The following is a 21,724-nucleotide window of genomic DNA, read 5'->3' as shown; positions in this document are numbered from 1 at the left end:
GGACCAAATAAGATGTATGCCAAAAACTGAGGCAAACGGAGGTGGTTAAGCGGTCCCGAACCGAGGCACACGGCCAACGGCTCCGAAAAACCGGAAACCGGGCTCCAAACGGGCAAAATGGCCTACAGCCACAAAATGTAGCCCACGGCCACTGAGAGATGGTCCACGGGACCGCTCCCTCCCCTCAGGAAAAGAAACAGATAAAACCGAGTCTGGTTCGCAAACCGAGGCAAGGCACAAAAGAGGGTTCGGAAATCCGGAGGCAGGGCTCACAGCCGCGACTCTAAGACTTCTAAACGAGCATAACATGTAGTATCACCGAGCGCTCAACTGGTGACGTCTGAGTCTTAAGGTCGGTCAAAAATGGGGTGTCTACAGTTGCCCCTCTTTGACAGAACTCGAAAGTCATAAGTGACGGGAGTGAATGTCAAAGCCTAGAGACAACCCATTTTTGACAAGGCCGAAGACTTAGACTAACATAAAAAACAAACAGAGATGTGCCCGCAGGCAGGGGCAAAATGCAAATGATAATGCAAGAAGCCGAACATAACTCATGATCATGCAAAGAAACATGGAGACGTAACCCGGTGTTTAGGGACGTATCCCAAGCTTTAGGGACATATCCCAAGATTTTAGGGATGTATCCCAGGATTTAGGGACGTATCCCAAGATTTAGGGACGTATCCCAAGGTTAGAAAAGAAGGAGAAACATAGGGACGTATCCCGGTGTTCCGCGAGGAATGAGAAACATAGGGACGTATCCCGGCGTTTCAGAATGGTGTGAGCATTGGAACGTATTCCGAACACTTTTAACCGAAGAGGGAGAGACATAGGGACATATCCCGACGTTTCAGAATGGTGTGAGCATTGGAACGTATTCCGAACACTTTTAACCGAATGGGGAGAAACATAGGGACGTATCCCAGTGTTCCAGAATGGTGTGAGCATTGGAACGTATTCCGAACACTTTTAACCGAAGGGGGAGAAACATAGGGACGTATCTCGGTGTTTCAGAATGGTGTGAGCATTGGGACGTATTCCGAACACTTTTAACCGAAGAGGGAGAAACATAGGGACGTATCCCGGCGTTTTAGAATGGTGTGAGCATTGGAACGTATTCCAAACACTTTTAACCGAAGGGGGAGAAACATAGGGACGTATCCCGGTGTTTCAGAATGGTGTGAGCATTGGAACGTATTCCGAACACTTTTAACCGAATGGGGAGAAACATAGGGACGTATCCCGGTGTTTCAGAATGGTATGAGCATTGGAACGTATTCCAAATGCTTTTAACCGAAGGGGGAGAAACATAGGGACGTATCCCGGTGTTTCAGAATGGTGTGAGCATTGGAACGTATTCCAAATGCTTTTAACCGAAAAGGGAGAAACATAGGGACGTATCCCGGTGTTTCAGAATGGTGTGAGCATTGGAACGTATTCCAAATGCTTTTAACCGAAAAGGGAGAAACATAGGGACGTATCCCGGTGTTTCAGAATGGTGTGAGCATTGGAACGTATTCCGAACACTTTTAACCGAAGGAGGAGAAACAAAGGGACGTATCCTGGTGTTTCAGAATGGTGTGAGCATTGGAACGTATTCCGAACGCTTTTAACCGAAGGAGAAGAAACATAGGGACGTATCCCGGTGTTTCAGAATGGTGTGAGCATTGGAACGTATTCCGAACGCTTTTAACCGAAGAGGGAGAAACATAGGGACGTATCCCGGTGTTTCAGAATGGTGTGAGCATTGGAACGTATTCCGAACGCTTTTAACCGAAGAGGGAGAAACATAGGGACGTATCCCGGCGTTTCAGGATGGTGTGAGCATTGGAACGTACTCCAAATGCTTTTAACCGAAGAGGGTCTAACCCGTCGCACGCGTGAGGAGAAAGAAAGATAATTGCAAGTGAATTGGTGCACAAAAATGCAAGTAATTGAGCATAACAATGCGAGATAGATGTTCATAATCAATGCAATGAATGGGTATAACAATGCTAGTGAAGTGGGTGCATAACAATGCAATTGGAACGTGTATCACAATGCAAGCATGAGAAGTGCATAACAATGCGGGTGGAAGGATGCATAACAATGCAAGTGGAATGTGCGTGACAACGCATATTTGAAACAAAATGCCGAATAAGGGAATACAAGCCTTAAGTAGACCAATTTCCAAACGCAACCCCCGATTTACCTCTCGGAGGGGTCACGATACATTCCAAAAAGGATACACCTCGTGCATGCCAACTGACGATGAGCTACACATCGAAGACATGAGTTGAAAATTCCGCAGAAACATTTTGAGCTGAAAAGGGTGGGTTCTTCTTGCACTTTCTTGATTGTACTTCTAAACCGCAGTTACTACCTTTCCTTCCTGGCCATGTTCACAACTTTCCCTATTCTCCAACGGGGTGACAGACTAGGTTGATTCAGTATCCAGAATCGAGGCGCATTCACATGCTATCTCAATCTATGGGGCTGCCATACAGATTTCAAGCCGAGGATAGACCCCTGGGTATTTAAACCAGACTTTAGTCTCGGAAATTCCGAACCTTTGCGTTCTAGGCAATAGCCGTCCGAACTCTAGTTTCCACCGTCGCAGTTGGTCTCCTAGGAACTCATGGCAAACACAGCCAAGATGCATCTGGCAGGGGCTGGTTTTCTGAGGGAGCACTTTGATTACCATTCTGGCACTGAAGTAGGCTTGAGTTTGAGCTTGAGGTAGAGGCGCACTCATACTTCGGAGCATTTGGCAAGACTTGAAGGGGTACATGCGGAATATAGTCTCGGAACTTACTAAAGTTGAAACAAACTCAGGTACCCGACATTTCCTCTTTTGCTTTTGGTTTTGGTTTGTAGTCTGGAACCCATATAGTTTCAAATAGGTCCTAGTTTTGCTGTTCTGACATGACCTGGGTTGAACCCTGCGGTTTTATGAAAGAACCAATTCTGTTTTGCAAAAATGTAGAGAACTGCACGGCACTCAGAGCACAAAACGATTTTATTTTTGAAATTGAGAGATGAGTTTTCGACCAGGTATTGAGCCCACAACTAAACACAGCAAAACAACTCAACACGGAAATAAAAGGCCCACAACCTAACACCACTCAACAAAGGAAAAACAAAGTAAAACAACCTAAACACATCGAGACACGCTCGGAACGACTCAAAGCAAGAATCGAGACAAACAAAACAAAAGACACGACACACAGACGTGCACAGGGAGCCTGTTTCACCGGGTATGGTTCCCCACCCTCTCTCATTTGTGATCCTCACATCACTCGGCCCTCAAGCTCTATTTTTCTGAAAAAGCCCTTTTCTCACTTTTTCTCTCATCGCACATCTCTCTATTCTTCAATCTCTCATTTTTCATCCCTCCCCTGGGTGGTTGATGGATGAACAGCAAATTGTGGGCTCGCGCCCCTAGCGTTCTGCTAGATTCTCTTTCTTCTGCTCACAACAGTGAGTTTCTCCCGCAGAGGGGTTGCGCCACAACTGGGTGTGTAGCAAATCTGCAGCTAACATCGATCGATGGTGCTCTGCTGGGGAGTTTGGACGTGATCAGATGTGTCCAGACAAGAGAGTGGAATATCTTGATCCATTCCGGTTTGTGCTTTGCACTTGGCTTGATACCTCGTTGCTTGGAGGATGAGAGAGCTTTCAGCCATTTTGCTGTTAACTTCGGTTATGCCCTATTCTGGCGAATACGGTGCCCTTTCCAACAAGTAGAGTGCCCTTTCCGGCAAGTATTTTGACAAAGGGGAAAAGACAGAACACCTGACTCAACTGTGCCCCTAGTTCATCATTTTGACCATTTTTTGTTTTAGTTTTCTCCTAAAAATTTTGACCAAAATGAGAGTTAGATTAACGTGCATGTTCAATTTTCTGATTTAAAATCATGCAAGTTAGGCTGTGAGCACTGAAAATTTTCCTTTTTTGGGTCCAAGAAATGGTCCAGTTTTTAAAATGGAATACTTTTCGAGAAGATTAGTCAACCTTAGTAAAAATTCTCAAAAACTATTTTTGCAAATGACCACTGCTCAACGAGTACGGAACCTACTCTCGAGATGTACAACCTCGAATTCAAGGGAAAATTGCCGCTTGCTTGAGGGGAACTGCATGGCAACGGAAAGTTGCCCCTTGTTTGAACGGCATCGCGGCGCATTGAATGGCAACGAAAAGTTGCCCCTTGTTTGAACGGCCCCGCGGCGCATTGAATGGCAACGGAAAGTTACCCCTTGTTTGAACGGCCTTGCAGCGCATCGAGTGGCAACGGAAAGTTGCCCTTGTTTGGATGGCATCGCAGCGCTTTGTGGACAGTCCTCAGAGCGACGAACGCAACCAGACTCTCAGATACAGAGAAGACAAAGATGACCAAAACCATCGCAAGGACACAATCGATTTTGAAGTGTTTTACGGCTGGACTTCAGAATGAAGTTGCCTACGTATCCCAAAGATGGGAATCAAGCCTCACGTAGTTCGGGGCTAAGGTTCACTCGGGTATTAACCTCTCCTTTTTAGGCTCTAACTTTTGCCAAGGCGCCCGTTGCGGATTTTCGACCTCGCGAGCTTTGTTCTTCTTTTCTTTTCAATTCTTTTCATTTCTTTTCTTTTTTGATTTTCTTTTTTTTTTTGTTCTTTTCTTTGCATCTTTCTTTTCTGTTCTTTTGTTCTTTTCTCTTTTTTTGTTCTCTTTCTTCTTTTCTTGCTCTAACTTTTGCCTGTGCCGCCCTTCCAGGTTTTCGGCCCAGCGAGCCTCTCAAGGGTAAAAGTGTAACAAGTCCATGCCAAATGGTTTTAGGATCCTGAAGTCATCTGAATCCAGGAGAATGGCTGCTGATTTGCAAGAGGACTCATCTTCAGCTCTTCGAGCGTGTCTGATATCTTTGCCCCTAGTTCGAGGGGTACTTCTGTTCTAGCTTTGCAAGCTTCGGCTGATCTTCTGATCTTTTTGATCTGACTTTCCTAGCCTCTTGTTCGAGGGCTACTTCAATTCCGGCCACACAGGCCTCACATCGTGGTTGACCGTTGAACCTTCTGAATTCAAGTTCAAGGTTTGGAAGCGAAGGGGTTGAGTCTCGAGGCTGAGAGCGATCCTAGGCTGCGCAATCTCAAGAGCGATTCCACACAGGTCTTCGCAGGACCGCACAAAACATTTTGTTTTTGAAAGTTTTTAAGAAAGCGACAAATCATTCGCGCTGAAGATAGTGTGAAACCAGTCTGGATCAAGCCAGGGTCCTTCTCAGTACTCACGCTAACAAGCATGATTTCATTCATTAAGGGCTTAGCACGCCTCTCTTTCTCTCAAATGATCAAATTTTACAAAACCCGAGGAATTCCTTCCTCTTCGTTTTCACCGCAGTGTTTAAAAAGTTTTGAAAAACTTAGGTCAATGCAATGATTTTGGGGTACAGAAGAGTAGGCGAAAAGTACTGCCGTTTCATTCAAACTTTCTAGCACAATTGGCACACGGCCGAGGCAAACACAAGAGCGTGAAAAACCATGCTGTTTCATTCAAATCTGTCGGCATAACTGGCTCCCTGGCAGAAATAGACTCAAAACAAAACGAAAAGACAAGCATAAAACAAAATGGTGACGCCCGAGGTAACACCCCCCGGAATCACCCGACTCCTATACAACAGGATTGACTCGATATGACAAGACAAACCCAAAACAAAAGAGACTAACTCAAAACAAAAAGACAGACTCAAAAACAAAACAACAAGACTGACCCAATGCCTAAGTCGGCATGTACAAAAACCAGCATTCACAAATGCTCAAAACAGTGCGTGCCATACTCCATATCTGAAATAAACTGAACGCCGCCCGCAGGTGGTTCATCCCTCGATCACATCACATTATCCCCCCACAAGTTCACTTATCAAGTGCCGATAGACTTTGCAGGACCTGGTGCGGGGATGACCCCGTTGTCAATCAAATTTTGTATCTCGTGGCGGAGACGGACGCAATAGTCAGTGTCATGATCGGTTTGTTGATGAAAAGCACAGTACTTAGTCGGGTCATGCTTTGCAGGGAGAGGATCAGGTAGAGGCCGTTGCTCTAACGGTTTCAGATGTCCTTTCCTGAGTAGGACCCCCAGGGCTTTAGACAAAGACATATAGAGTGGGGTGAAAACCCTCTTGCCTTGGGGTAGATAGTCTGAAGTTCGGGGGTTTGAAGTAGATGCACCAACAAAGGGGGTGGCTGCTCTTGGTGTGGTGGTGGCAACCATGCCCACTTCGGAAGATCTTGCAGCTGCGTCACCGCTGGTGGTCGCATTCGAACTGCGGGTAAACGCCCTCCTGGGCTGTTCCTTCTCCTGGTCAAAGAGGCCCTGCTTCATAGTATCCTCGATCTGCACTCCCATCTCATGCAAGTCTGGAAAGGTAGGGAAGGGGATCACGATCATTTTCTGCATTAGCTTGGGCTGGAGATTGCGCACAATCATCCGAATTTGATCTTTGTCAGTGGGCCTAAGGGTCATCATTGAAGCCTTGGCCCTCCAGCGGGCTACGAATTCTGAGAAGCTCTCCTTCGGCTCCTGCCTCATCGTCTCAAGATCACGGGTCGTAATCTCGATTTGGGTATTGTATGAATATTGTGCGACGAAGGCCTCAGCCATCTCCTCCCAGCTTCGTTTCACTGAATCCTCCAATTTGGCATACCAGGTGACCGCAATACCCGACAGGGTCCTACCGAAAAGGGAGAGCTTCTGTAATCTTGTCAAGCCCATCGGGCGCAGAACATCTGAAAACAAACTCAGGTGGACCATGGGATCTCCTGACCCATCAAAACGGTCGATGAGAGGCATCTTGAACCTGTCCGGCAGAGTTACAGCTGCGTCGGTGTACCCGTCCTCAATGTTCGGGATGGACTTTACCCCCTGGGATTTCTTGAACAACTTTTCAAGCTTGCTCAACTTCAACGCTGTGGGGTCGACCTCGAACTCGAAGGGAGAGTCCGGTAGATTGGTAGGTGTTTTGGATAGTTGGGGTAAAATTGGGGGCGGAGCCGGCCCTACCGGAATGTCCGTACCTTCCTGGACATTTTGCGTCTCCCCAGGTGCTGGAGCTCCTGTTGGGGGAGAGACTTGTTGTGAAGCGGACGCGCCACTTTGCTGTTACAGCTTGATGATGAGCTCGGCCTGCTGAGCCATGATCGCAGCCTGCTGTTTGGCAAATTCCTCCTGACGGGCAGCATCCTGCTGCATGAGTCTCATACTTTCTTGCATCTGGCGCATCATTGCCTCCATCCCTGACGTGTTCTGCTGTTCCATCTGACTGATTGGTATCTATCCCTGCCGTAAAAACTGAGACCTCAGCCTGACTGTTCACTGGTGGGGTGGATAAGGGCCACTGATCTGGTAACTGCTGAACCGGTGATTTGTGCCCGACTAGCCCTTTTACCCCGCCTCTGGCAAAGGAACACTGATTGCCCTTGAACTGAATCTCTGACCTAACAAAGTCTATCAGCACAAGTTCGATGAACCTCGGGGGATATCGGAGCCTTCTGAAGCTATGGTTCCCAGACTACCTTGCAAAAGAGAAAACAGACAGTATCTCAGCCTGATTCCATCTGAACAGATACGAGCATAGTTGAATGAGTGTCCCCTCTACTGAATTCTGCCCCAAAATTCGGCCTCAGAATCTGAGTCTGATATCCACAGGTAAAGCTGACTCCCAAATACTGATAGTAATGCCCGCAGGCCTGATGCCCAGACTTGCAAACTGATACATGCATTCCTGTAGAGACGCACTCTAAAGCACATAGCAGATAAGTGAGAGCCAAAACACCCCTATAAAGGGGTAGGGTTTCTCTGTCCTATTTTGTCAGGAGCTAGGGTTTCACTACGCATGCAGCGGTTTCAAGCAACCTATATCGGGTAAGCAACTTGTCCTAGTTTGGAATGGTCACTATGGATCCGAATATGCACTAGGTCGAATGGTCAAAGAGGGTGCCCCGGTAAAACCGGGGTTTGTGTTCCCATACTGGCAGAGCCCACAACCGGTCAGCCTTATGGTCATGCCTTGACAAGACAAGCCTCCGGCAAACCGTTCAGGAATAACAGATGGCAAACATGGTGTCCTAGGCGCACCAATGCAAATGCAATGGAAAGAAACATACAAGTGTAGTCAAAAACAGATATCATGAGTTCGAGTCAAGTCCTCTAAATCCCCAGCAGAGTCGCCAGAAACTGTAGACGTCCCCGAACGCCCCGGGAGGAACGAGCTCCCGTTCTGTTCATTTGGGGTACTACAGCTCAGGACTCTCAAATTGTCACGGTTCTAAGTCTGAACCAAAGAGTCTAAATCCGGCAAATCATTTTGAGAAAACAGATTTTGAAAGAAGTGCCAAACATGGACTGCTTTGCCAGATACAGAGTTGCCACCTAAATGTTTTTTAATGGGAAATTTAGGAAACCCTGACTCCGTGCCAAAGGCCACGTGTCCGTCATCACCAAAGTTGCCTCGGCTCGAGAACTTGGGTACGATTGGGGAAGGTCACTTCGTGAGCACCCCCGCTCGCCCGATCAAAGATCGGCCTGTACTAACCATGATATCTATTTTTGAAAACTTTGTGTGTCCTAATTCCGGTTATTTGCCTAGGTTACTATGTGATGCACACAGCTTATAAGTATAGACTGGGTCACCCGAATTGGAACAAAACATTTCATGCTTGTTTATTTGAAAGATGGTTTTCTACTCGCAAGTAGGCTTAAAATGCAAATTTTGCCACCCGCAGGTGGGCTTAGAAAAGATGGTTTTGCCACTATCTAGTGGGCTTAAAACAAACAGTTGATGATTTATTCCAATCCAAGTAACCCAACCTTCACCCACAGGCATTCAGGCAGTTATATCACATAAGCAAATAGCCTCATGGTAAGCATGCTATTCATGGCAGTCACTCACACGCATGCAAGGATGCTAAAGCATAAAACTCACCGAGTACTCCAAGCCAAAACAAAAACTCATTAGAAATCATGCATGAATCCTAAGTATACAGAAATGCCTAATGCAACACATGCAAAAATGCAAACTATAGCAGGCTCGGCTATTCTAAACATGGCATATGGAATGCTACAGCTAACATGTATTCAATTTGGAATTGAAAATACAATGCAGTTAGTATGATGCGCCGAGCCCGGTGCATGCAAAACAGATGAATGATGCAAACATGCTGTCACACTGTATGCTAATTGAAATATGCCCTAATCTAACCATCATAAGCAGGTAAATAAAATGGAAGAAAGACGTGGGATTGGAAGACATACATCACACTCACGCACACGTATTACAACATTGCCCTCGCGCAGAGGGTCCGAATAAATATACAGTCCCGAATAAAAGAATAATACAGTCCAAATATTACAGTCCAAATAATGTACAAATTCCTAATTAATTAACAAATTAACTAAGAAAATAAATAAACTGACATGCAAGCCAGGGACTACCTTGACCCCACTCCGGATGATGAATGATGCATGCCCGGGTTGCCTTTGCGCGGAAATCCATGACGATGCCCCAATTAGCCTCTGTTTACACATTTTCTTGAAATGCGCCCCAAGATCCAAAATGTTGCTGATTCTTCATTTTGCTGTAACAGAGAGCAGGAAAGGGGCATGGCAATGTATTTTCACAGATAAATGCATGCCTCGATCCTCGTGCCACCAATCACGCATATCGATGCATGATGGCCGAGGAGTCGAAATGTGCAACTCAATATAGAATGAATGCACGTGTAAACACAACAAGAACCTAACTCCATCATAGATGATCCGGAGTGTCGGTGACTAGGGAATTGAGACACGTTCCGTCACTCGGAGTACGGAATGTACCTCGTTTCCTGTGCCCGGGCTAACTCCTATCTTGAACACGATGCAATATGCATGACATGCATGAAATGCAACTAAGATACAATCCTAACATACACAATGTTATGGAATGGCATACACGCTGCACGAGGTAATACACAACCGAGCATGCACAATGCTATGGATGAAATGGCATACACAATGCAATAATGGGCTTACACCAACATAAGAGAGCCTCAGTGTAGACGCGCCCGCGTGGGGGCCTTCGCTACAGTTCGGACTCGATTTGTGTCACGGTTCTTAATCTAGAACCAAAGAGTCTAAATCTGACAAATCGTTTTGAGAAACAGATTTTTTTGAAAAGAAGTGCCAAACATGGACTGCTTTGCCAGATACAGAGTCGCCACCTAAATATTTTTTATGGGGGAATTTAGGAAACCCTGACTCGGTGCCAAAGACCACGTGTCCGTCATCACCAAAGTTGCCTCGGCTCGGGAACTTGGGTACGATCGGGGAAGGTCAGCTATGAGCACCTCCTCTCGCCCGATCCGAAGATCGGCCTCTACTAATCGTGATATCCGTTTTTGAAAACGTTATGTGTTCTTAATCTGGTTATTATCCTAGAATTACTATGTTGTGCGCACAGCAAACAAGTATAGACCAAATCGCCTAAATTGGAACAAAACATTTCATGCTTGTTTTGAAAATGGTTTGCTACTCGCAAGTAGGCTAAAATGTAGGTTTTGCCACCCTCGAGTGGGCTTTTAGAAAAGATGGTTTTGCCACTATCTAGTGGGCTTAAAACGCACAGTTTTAATGAATTATCCCAATTTAAGCAATTCGACCTTCATCCACAGGCATTCAAACAGTTTATCACGTAAGCATCGAGCCACATGGTAAGCATGCTGTCATGATAGCATTCACACGCATGCGGTATGCTAAAGCATAAAAGCTCACTTAGTACTCCAAGCCAAAACAAAAACCAGTTAGTAATCACATGCATGATCGTAGTTCATATTTGAAATGGCTAATGTAACACATGCAAAGATGCAATCTAAACAGGCTCGGCCATCCTAAACATGGCATGTGAAGTGCTGCAACTAACAAATACTCAACTTGGAATTGAAATACGAGTGCAGTTAGCATGATGTACCGAGCCTGGTGCATGCAAGACAAATGTATGAATGCAAGCATGCATAGCATAAGGTATGCTAATTTAAATATGCCCTAGTCTACCATCATAAGCAGGTAAATAAAAGGGAAGAAAGACGTGGGGTTGGAAGACATGCACACACGCACCCACACTTATTACAAATTTGCCCTCGCTCGGAGGGACCGAAAGAATAATACAATCCGAATAACAAATCAACTATCCTAGCTAATTAATTATTACAGACCCTTAATTAATTAACAAAATAAATGCAGACAGAAGGTGGCCGCAGCCGTCGCCTTGGGATGCGCGAATGATGCATGCTTGACCCATATCGCCCGGAAACTCGCTGCCATAGCACTGTTGCCTCTGTTTTTCACTACCCTGCTCCTCTGAGGACTGCCAAAGTCTAAGGACATGCTCTCTGGATGTTGGGGAATACCACAGGCTGGAAGGGATGGCCACCGGCCATGGGAAATGGTCACCGGCCGCTGATGAAGTTATCGGCCATTGATGGATTGTCGGTCGGCACTGTATTTAACCGACCGGCCAAAGCTTCCTGCAAAACCTGCAATTGGCAGCAGCAGAGGGCAAGCAGTGTATGGCATAGAATTTTTAGGCAAATGTATGCATGGACACGCTCCCTATCATGTAATGGACTCAAGGGAGCATGGCCCTCGACCCTCGGGCCACCAATCACGCATTTCGATGCATGATGGCCAAAGAGTCAAGTATGCATTTCAATGTCAAATGCAATGCACACAAAACATACAAGGGACCCAACCTCAATCATGGTTGGTCAAGAGGCGAGGCAATGCACAACAATGCACATGCGACCTAAGCATGCAAGCAAACATACAAACATACAATACAACTACATGGCACACACAATGCTAACAACATAACATGCACAACGCATTGAAACATGGCATACACAGTGCAAGATGGACTTACACCAATGTGAGTGGACCTCAGCCACACCCACATCAGTGGCCATCAGATGAAAACAAGACAACTCGAAATGCGTGCACGCGTGCACGCGAACCGAGGACCGACCCTCAGGTATCGAAATGCCACTCTCATGAGACATGGCAAAGACATGGAATATGATATGCAAACATGCAAAAATCAGTAGCAAAATGAGGGGGGCAAAACAGCCCCGAAACAAGGCAAAATGACACCCGATGCATGGAATTTCTCCGAAATGCAAAACTAGGTACATGAAATGGCTTACAGCTATACAAAGCATGCACTATTCGATTATGACATGTGAAGACAGATTCTAGGCAGCCCCAAGATAAGCATTTTTACAGTTCAAAGCATAGCCAAACAGTAAGCACAAGTGGGGCTAAATTATCATACAAAAATGGCTCCGCAAGGGAGGCAATGAAGCGAGTGGTAGGTGCAAAGCCCAAACATAAAAAGACTCTTCTAAAACCCTGAAGAGGGACCAAAAATATTACTACTTACAGTTTATGGCAACCCCCAAAACAATATACAGGTATGCTCAAAATGCCATGCAAGGTAGGGCCCAAAAGAGGTCAAAACACAAAGTATACAAAACATTCATCAAACATCCAAAGACCCTCAATGAAACATGACAAGGGGGTCAAAATAAGACTGTTTTCAGTTCTGAAAAGAGCCCAAAAACAGAAGCATCCGAGGCTAATAAATCATGCAAAAATGAAGCAAAAACATGGATTTCAAAGCAAGTAGCACATGGTGTATCTAAACAGTGATGAGCCCTTCTTCAATGTTGAAGAAGGGCTCGAAAAATGCTCACTTACAGTTTATGACATGCCCCAAAACAGATTACACATAGGCCAAAAATAACATGCAAGATTGGGGCCAAAAGGAGAGATAAAGAAGGAAGTGCAAGATGGGGACCTCAAATGACAAAATTCCCTTAATGAAACATGAAATAGAGCTCAAATAAAGGGTACTTTCAGTTTTGGTCGGAGCTGAAAACAGCAAGCAAAAGGGGCTTAGATATGAAGCAAGGCAAGGCTAGAAAAGAGAGAATGAAGACTTACCCTTGAAGAGCAGCAATGCAGCAGCCTTTGATCCAAGAAAAGGAGTTCCTACCCTCTGAAAATTAGCCTCAAATGGTTGGAATGGAGGATGGAGGCCTTGTGCTATGGGTTGGTGTGTAAATGGCCAAGGATAATGGACTTTAGAGCTTGGAAGGGGGAGATGTATGGAGGATTGTATGTAATGCTCCAGGTGGTTTTTCTAACCTAGTATAAGGAAAATGAGAGCTTCCTTTATAGAGCCAAGAGACTAAAGCTTCTCTTAGAAGCTTCAAACTAAGAGCCAAGATCCTCCATACACGTGTATGGAGGATCCAGTCTGTGCCCTCCAGCTGGCACAGCTGGCATCCACTCAATCTGTAGAATACTCCGGAAGGTCGTCGGCCAGCAAAAATGGCCGGTCAACACAATAAATTGCCGGTCGGCACAATAAATTGCCGGCCAGATAAATAGATTTCCGATAGGTGCTGCCAAGGTCAAAAAATGGCCGGTGGATGTCCAGATTGAATCCCCGGAAGTTAGCTTTCCAATGGCGCAAACCTTGCATTAAAATTCCTCCTGTGGAAAAAGTTATGCCCATTTTGGTGAAGCCGCACAGATTCGATCCAACCGGGATGATGCCCAACTTCAGCTGCTCATATCTCCCCCACCCGGACTTGGCTTTAAGAGATTCTTGAGTGTAAAATGAAGCCCCAAAAGTAAGCTTTCCGACGGTGGTGGCCCCATAGCTAAACTCCAAGTGTACAGACAGATAAGCCTGATTCAGCGAGGGCTGCTCGACTCGCTTCTACCCGGATTCATGCCGAACTTCTTCCAAACTAGTTTTCTCCTCTCCTTTCCTCTCTTCTTCAACTTCAAACCCCTAAGTAAGGTGTTTTGAAAGATTTTTTTAAAAATTTCATCTCTCTTTTATTAATTTCCACTTTGTCCTTGCTTGGTTTATCGAAAAGCGCTTCATTTGACAAAATGTGAGCCTCGAAACATTGTAGAAACTTTATTTCAAAAATGTTCTGAAAGAGAGGGTTTTAAGGTCTAAAAACCATCCAAAATAAATTTGGTCCAAAATGGGGTGTGAAGTTGAGATTTGTCTCTCTTCTTGCCGAAGAAACTGAACCTTTGCCCTGCACACCTGTCTCCACCAAGTAAATCATCAGTAACGCCCAAGTCTTATGGGCTGTCAAAAATGGGGTGTCTACAGTTGCCCCTCTTTGACAGAACTCGGAAGTCATAAGAATGACGGGAGTGAATGTCAAAGCCCAGAGACGACCTATTTTTGACAAGGCCGAAGACTTGGACAAACAAAATACAAATGAATGAATGGTTGTGCCCGCAGGCTGCCTACGTATCCCTTTGCAAGGAATCAAACCAGCGTAGTTCAGGGGCAGGATGCAAATAACATGCAGGAAGACTTTGATAATTGGACTTATACGCTACGCGAAGCCGGTTTGTAATTGGACTTATACGCTTTCTCGAAGCCGATTTGTAATTGGACTTATACGCTTTCGGGAAGCCGGTTTGATAAAACAATGCAAGTGGAATGTGCGTGACAACGCAAGTGAAGAGGTGTGCATGACAATGCAACCTAAGATGAATTCCAAACACACTGAAATCGTGTGGGGAAATGGGACAGGGAGAAACATAGGGACATATCCCGGTGTTTCGGAATGGTGTGAGCTTTGGAACGTATTCCGAACGCTTTTAACCGAAGAGGGAGAGACATAGGGACGTATCCCAAGGATTAGGGACGTATCCCAAAGAATTAGGGACGTATCCCAAAGATTAGGGACGTATCCCAAGGATTAGGGACGTATCCCGGTGTTTCGAAAAGAGAGAGAAACATAGGGACGTATCCCGGTGTTTCGAAAAGAGAGAGAAACATAGGGACGTATCTCGGTGTTTCGAAAAGAGAGAGAAACGTAGGGACGTATCCCGGTGTTTCGAAAAGAGAGAGAAACATAGGGACGTATCCCGGTGTTTCGGAATGGTGTGAGCATTGAAACGTATTCCAAATGCTCGTAACCAGAGAAGGTCTAACCCGTCGCACGCGCGAGGAGAAAGAATGATAATTGCAAGTGAAAAGGTGCATAACAATGCAAGTAATGAGCATGACAATGCTAGATAGATGTGCAAAATCAATGCAATGAATGAGCATAACAATGCTAGTGAAGTGGGTGCATAACAATGCAATTGGAACGTGCATCACAATGCAAGTGGAACGGGCGTGACAACGCATATTCGGAACAAAATGCCGAATAAAGGAATACAAGCCTTAACAAGACCAATTCAAACACAACCTCCGATTTACCTCTCAGAAGGGTCACAATATATATTTCAAAAGGATCACACCTCGTGCATGCCGACTGACGATGAGCTACGCATCGAAGACATGAATTGAAAATTCCGCAGAAACAATTTGAGCTGAAAGTGGGTTACTCTTGCTTATACTTCCAAAACGCAGTTACTACCTTTCTTTCCTGGCAAGGACTGGTTTTCTGAGGGAGCACTTTGATTGCCGTTCTGGCTTGAAGCAGACCTGATCTTGAGCTTGAGGTAGGGGCACACCCATACTTCGGAGTAGTGACAAGGCCTGAAGAGGTACATCCGGAGTATAATCACGGAATTTGCTGAAGGTGAAACACACTCAGATGCTTCGATTTTCCCTCTTTTCTTTTGCTTTACAGTCCGGAACCCATGTAGCTTCAGACAGGTCCTGGTTTTACTGTTCTCACCTGACCTGGGTTGAACCCTGCGATTTTATGAAAGAACGAATCTTGTTTTGCACAAATGTGAAGAATGACACAGCACTCTAAGCACAAAACAATTTTATTTTTGAAATAAAGAAAAGAGTTCTTAACCGGGTATTGAGCCTACGACTGAACACAGTGAAAAAGACTCAACAACGAAAAATAAAAGGTAAACAACCTAAACACATCGAGACATGCTCGGAACGACTCAAGACAAGAATCGAGACAAAACAAAAGACACGACACACAGACGTGCACAGGGAGCCTGTTTCACCGGGTATTGTTTCCCACCCTCTCTCATTTGTGATCTTCACATCGGTCGGCCCTCAAGCTCTATTTTTCTGAAAAAGCCCTTTTCTCACTTTTTCTCTCATCGCACATCTCTCTATTCTTCAATCTCTCATTTTTCAATCCCTCCCCTGGGTGGTTGATGGATAAACTAGAAATTGTGGGCTCTTGCCGCTGGTATTCTACCAGATTCTCAATCTTGTTCACAACAGTGAGCTTCTCCCATAAAGGGGCTGCGCTACAACTGGGCGTGTAGCAAATTTGCAGCTGACATCGGTTGACGATGCTCTGTTGGGGAGTTTGGACGTGATCAGATTTGTCCAGATGAGGATGTGGAATATCATGATCCATTCCAACTGGTGCTTCGCACTTGGCTCGATACCTCGTTGCTTGGAGGATAAGAGAGCTTTTCAGCCCTTTTGCTGTTGACTTCAGTTGTGCCCTTCTTGGCAAGTAGGGTGCCCTTCTTAGCGAGTAGTTGATAACGGGGGAAAGACAGAACACCTGACTCAACTGTGCCCCTAGTTCATCATTTTGACCATTTTTTTTTGGTTTTCTACGAAAATAGTTTTGACCAATATGAGAGTTAGATTAACACACTTGTTCGATTTTTGATTTGAAATCATGTAAGTGAGGCTATGAGCACACAAAATTTTCCTATTTTGGGTCCAAGAAATGGTCCAGTTTTTAGAAAAGATGGAACAATTTTCGAGAAAATTAGTCAACTTCAGTAAAAATTCTCAAAAACTATTTTTGCAAACGGCCAATGCTTAACAAGCACGGAACCTACTCTTGAGACGCACAATCTCGGATTTGGAGGAAAATTGCCCCTTGCTGGAGGGAAGCTGCATGGCAACGGAAAGTTGCCCCTTGTTTGAACGGCACCGCAGCGCATTGAATGGCAACTAAAAGTTGCCCCTTGTTTGAAAGACACCGCGGTGCATTGAATGGCAACGGAAAGTTGCCCCTTATCTGAATGGCACCGTAGTATATTGTAATCAGCCCTCAGAGCGATGATTGCAACCGAACTCCCGGATACAGAAAAGACAAAGATGACTAGAACCATCACATGGACACAGTTGAATTTGGAGTGTTTTATGGCTGGACTTCAGAATGAAGTTGCCTACGTATCCCAAACATGGGAATCAAGCCTTACGTAGTTCCGGGATTAAGGTACACTCGGGTATTAACCTCTCCTTTTTAGGCTCTAACTTTTGCCAAGGTGTCCGTTGCGGGTTTTCGACCTTGCGAGCTTTGTTCTTCTTTTCTTTTCAAATTTTTTTTTTCATTTCTTTTTCTCTTCTTTTTGTTTTGCATTTTTTTTCTTTTCTTTTTTTCTTTTCTTTTTTTCTTTTCTTTTTGTTTTGCATTTTTTTTTTCTTTTCTTTTTTTCTTTTCTTTTGCATTTTTTTGCTTTTGTTTTTTTTGTATTTTTCTCTTGCTCTAACTTTTGCCTGGGTCGCCCTTTTGGGTTTTCGGCCCAGCGAGACTCTCAAAGGGTAAAAGTGTAACAAGTCCATGCCGAATGGTTTTAGGGTTTTAAAGCCATCCGTATCCAGGAGAGTGGCTGTTGTATCGATTTGCAGAAGGATCCATCTTCGGCTCTTCGAGCACATCGGACATTTTTGCCCCTAGTTTAAGGGGGGGCTTCTGATCTAGCTTTACAAGCTTCCTTCGATCTGATCTTCTTGATCTGACTTTGGTGCCTCTTGTTCGAGGGCTGCTTCAAAATGGCCACATAGGCCTCACGTTGTGGTTGACCGTTGAACGTTCTGAACTCAGGTTCAAGGTTTGAAAGTGAGGGGTCGAATCTCGAGGCTGAGAGCGATCCTAAGCTGCACAATCTCAAGAGCGATCCCACACAAGTCTTTGCAGGACCGCGCAAAATATTTTTTGAAATTTTTTTTTAAGAAAGCGACAAATCGCTCGCGCCGAAGACAGTATAGAACCAATCTGGATCAAGCCAGGGTCCTTCTCAGTACTCACATTAACAAGCATGATCTCAATCATTAAGGGCTTAGCATGCCTCTCTTTCTCTCAATTGATCAAGTTTTGCAAAACCTGAGGAATTCCTTCCTCTTCGTTTTTATTACAATGTTTCGAAAAGAGTTTTGAAAAACTTAGGTCATTACAATGACTTCAAAGGCACAGAAAAGGCAGGCGAAGAGCACTTCACTTCATTCAAACTTTAGGCACAACTAGCACACGGTAGAAGCAAACACAAGGGTGTGAAAATCACTGTTGTTCCATTCAGATCTGTTGGCATAGCTGGCTCCAAGGCAGAAACAGACTCAAAAGAAAGCAAAAAGACAAACACAAAACAAGAGAGTGATGTCTGAGGTAACACCCCTGGAATCACCCGACTCTAACAAAACAGGACTGACTTGATACAACAAGACAGACCCGATTGACTCAATACAACGAGACAGACTCGACAGGACTGACTCGATATGAAAAGACTGACTCAAAACAAAGAGACAGACTCAAAACAACAGAACTGACTCAATACCTAAGCCAGAACGTACAAAACCCAGCATTCACAAATGCTCAAAACAGTGCATGCCATATGCTACATCCGGAGTAAACTGAGCGCCGCCCGCAGATGGTTCATCCCTCGATCACATCGCATTATCCCCCACAAGTTCACTGGTCAAGTGTCGATATACTTTGCAGGACCTGGTGCGGGGATGACCCTGTTGTCAATTAAATTTTGTATCTCGTGGCGGAGACGAACACAACTGTCGGTGTCATGACCGGTTTGTTGATGAAAAGCACAGTACTTAGTCAGGTCATGCTTTGGAGGGAGAGGATCGGGTAGAGGCCGTTGCTCTAACGGTTTCAGATGTCCTTTCCTGAGTAGGACCCCCAGGGCTTTAGACAAAGACATATAGAGTGGGGTGAAAACCCTCTTGCCTCGGGGCAGATAGTCTGAAGTTCGGGGGTTTGAAGCGGATGCACCAACAAAGGGGGTGGCTGCTCTTGGTGCGGTGGTGGCGACCATGCCCACTTCGGAAGATCTTGCAGCTGCGTCACCGCTAGTGGTCGCATTCGAACTGCGGGTAAACGCCCTCCTAGGCTGTTCCTTCTCCTGGTCAAAGAGGCCCTGCTTCATAGCATCCTCGATCTGCACTCCCATCTCATGCAAGTCTGGAAAGGTAGGGAAGGGGATCACGATCATTTTCTGCATTAGCTTGGGCTGGAGATTGCGCACAATCATCCGAATTTGATCTTTGTCAGTGGGCCTAAGGGTCATCATTGAAACCTTGGCCCTCCAGCGGGCTACGAATTCTGAGAAGCTCTCCTTCGGCTCCTGCCTCATCGTCTCAAGATCACGGGTCGTAATCTCGATTTGGGTATTGTATGAATATTGTGCGACGAAGGCCTCGGCCATCTCCTCCCAGCTTCGTTTCACTGAATCCTCCAATTTGGCATACCAGGTGACCGCAATACCCGACAGGGTCCTGCCGAAAAGGGAGAGCTTCTGTAATCTTGTCAAGCCCATCGAGCGCAAAACATCTGAAAACAAGCTCAGGTGGACCATGGGATCTCCTGACCCATCAAAACGGTCGATGTGAGGCGTCTTGAACCTGTCCGGCAGAGTTACAGCTGCGTCGGTGTACCCATCCTCAATGCCCGGGATGGACTTTACCCCCTGGGATTTCTTGAACAACTTTTCAAGCTTGCTCAACTTCAACGCTGTGGGGTCGACCTCGAACTCGAAGGGAGAGTTCGATAGATTGGTAGGTATTTTGGACAGTTGGGGTAAAATTGGGAGCGGAGCCGGTCCTGTTGGAATGTCCGTATCTGCCTGGACATTTGGTGTCTCCTCGGGTATCAGAACCCTTGGTGGGGGAGGAGCTTGGTGTGAAGTAGATACTCCAGTTTGCTGCTCTAGCCTGGCAATTGTCTCTGCTTGTTGGGCTATGACCACGGCCTGTTGCTTGGCGAATTCTGCTTGACGGACAGCATCTTGCTGCATGGCTTTCATACTATCCTGGAGTTGGCGCACCATCTCTTCCAGACTCGACATATTGTCCTGATCTAACTGAGCAACCGGTATATCTGTCTCTGTGGCAAAAGCAGATATCTCAACCCAACTGCACACAGGCGAGATGGATAATGACTGCTGATCTGAAGACTGTTGAACTGCTAATCTGTGCCTGACTACCCTGCTCTGGCCCTGATTACCCTTGAATTGAGTCTCTGACCTGACAAAGTCTATCAACACAAATTCAATGTACCCGGGGGATAGTGAAGCCTTCTGAAGCTATGGTTCCAAGACTACCTAGCAAGAGAGAAAACAGACAGCACCTCAGCCTGATTTCACCAAAACAGATATGAGCATAGTTGAATGATTGCACTCTTTACTGAATTATGCCCCAAATTCTGCCTGTAAACCGATACCCTTAGTTAAAACCGATTCCCCAAAAACTGATGCTGATGTCCACAGGCCTAATACCCAGACTTGCAAACTGGTATATGCGTTCCTGTAGAGATACACTCTAAAAGCACATAGCAAGTAAGAGAGAGCCAAAACACCCCTATGTTGGGGTAGGGTTTCCCTGTCCTATTTTGTCAGGAACTAGGGTTTCACTACGCACACAGCGGTTTCAAACAACCTAACATCGGGTGAGCAACCTGTCCTAGTTTGGAATGGTCACTATGGATTTCAATATGCACTAGGTCGAATGGTCAAAAAGGGTGCCCTGGTAAAAAACCGGGGTTTGTGTTCCCATACTGTCAGAGCCCATAACCGGTCAGCCTTATGGCATGCTTTGACAAAGTCAAGCCTCCGGCAAACCGTTCAGGAATGGCAGATGGCAAACACGGTGTCCTAGGCGCACCAATGCACATGCAATGCAAAGAGACACATAAATGAAATCAAAACAGGATATCATGAGTTCGAGTCAAGCTCTCTAAAATCCCCAGCAGAGTCGCCAGAAACTGTAGACGCGCCCGCGTGGGGGCCTTCGCTACAGTTCGGACTCGATTTGTGTCACGGTTCGTAATCTTGAACCAAAGAGTCCAAATCTGGCAAATCGTTTTGAGAAATAGATTTTTTTGAAAAGAAGTGCCAAACATGGACTGCTTTGCCAGATACAGAGTCGCCACCTAAATATTTTTTATGGGGGAATTTAGGAAACCCTGACTCGGTGCCAAAGACCACGTGTCCGTCATCACCAAAGTTGCCTCGGCTCGGGAACTTGGGTACGATCGGGGAAGGTCAGCTATGAGCACCCCCTCTCGCCCGATCCGAAGATCGGCCTCTACTAACCGTGATATCCGTTTTTGAAAACGTTATGTGTTCTTATTCTGGTTATTATCCTAGAATTACTATGTTGTGCGCACAGCAAACAAGTATAGACCAAATTGCCTAAATTGGAACAAAACATTTCATGCTTGTTTTGAAAATGGTTTGCTACTCGCAAGTAGGCTAAAATGTAGGTTTTGCCACCCTCGAGTGGGCGTTTAGAAAAGATGGTTTTGCCACTATCTAGTGGGCTTAAAACTCACAGTTTTAATGAATTATCCCAATTTAAGCAATTCGACCTTCATCCACAGGCATTCAAACAGTTTATCACGTAAGCATCGAGCCACATGGTAAGCATGCTGTCATGATAGCATTCACACGCATGCGGTATGCTAAAGCATAAAAGCTCACTTAGTACTCCAAGCCAAAACAAAAACCAGTTAGTAATCACAT

This window comes from Camellia sinensis, chromosome 15 (assembly GCF_055761805.1).
Source record: "Camellia sinensis isolate YWXY chromosome 15, ASM5576180v1, whole genome shotgun sequence".
In the NCBI taxonomy this organism is placed as follows: Eukaryota; Viridiplantae; Streptophyta; class Magnoliopsida; order Ericales; family Theaceae; genus Camellia; species Camellia sinensis.
This window is presented reverse-complemented; position numbering follows the sequence as displayed.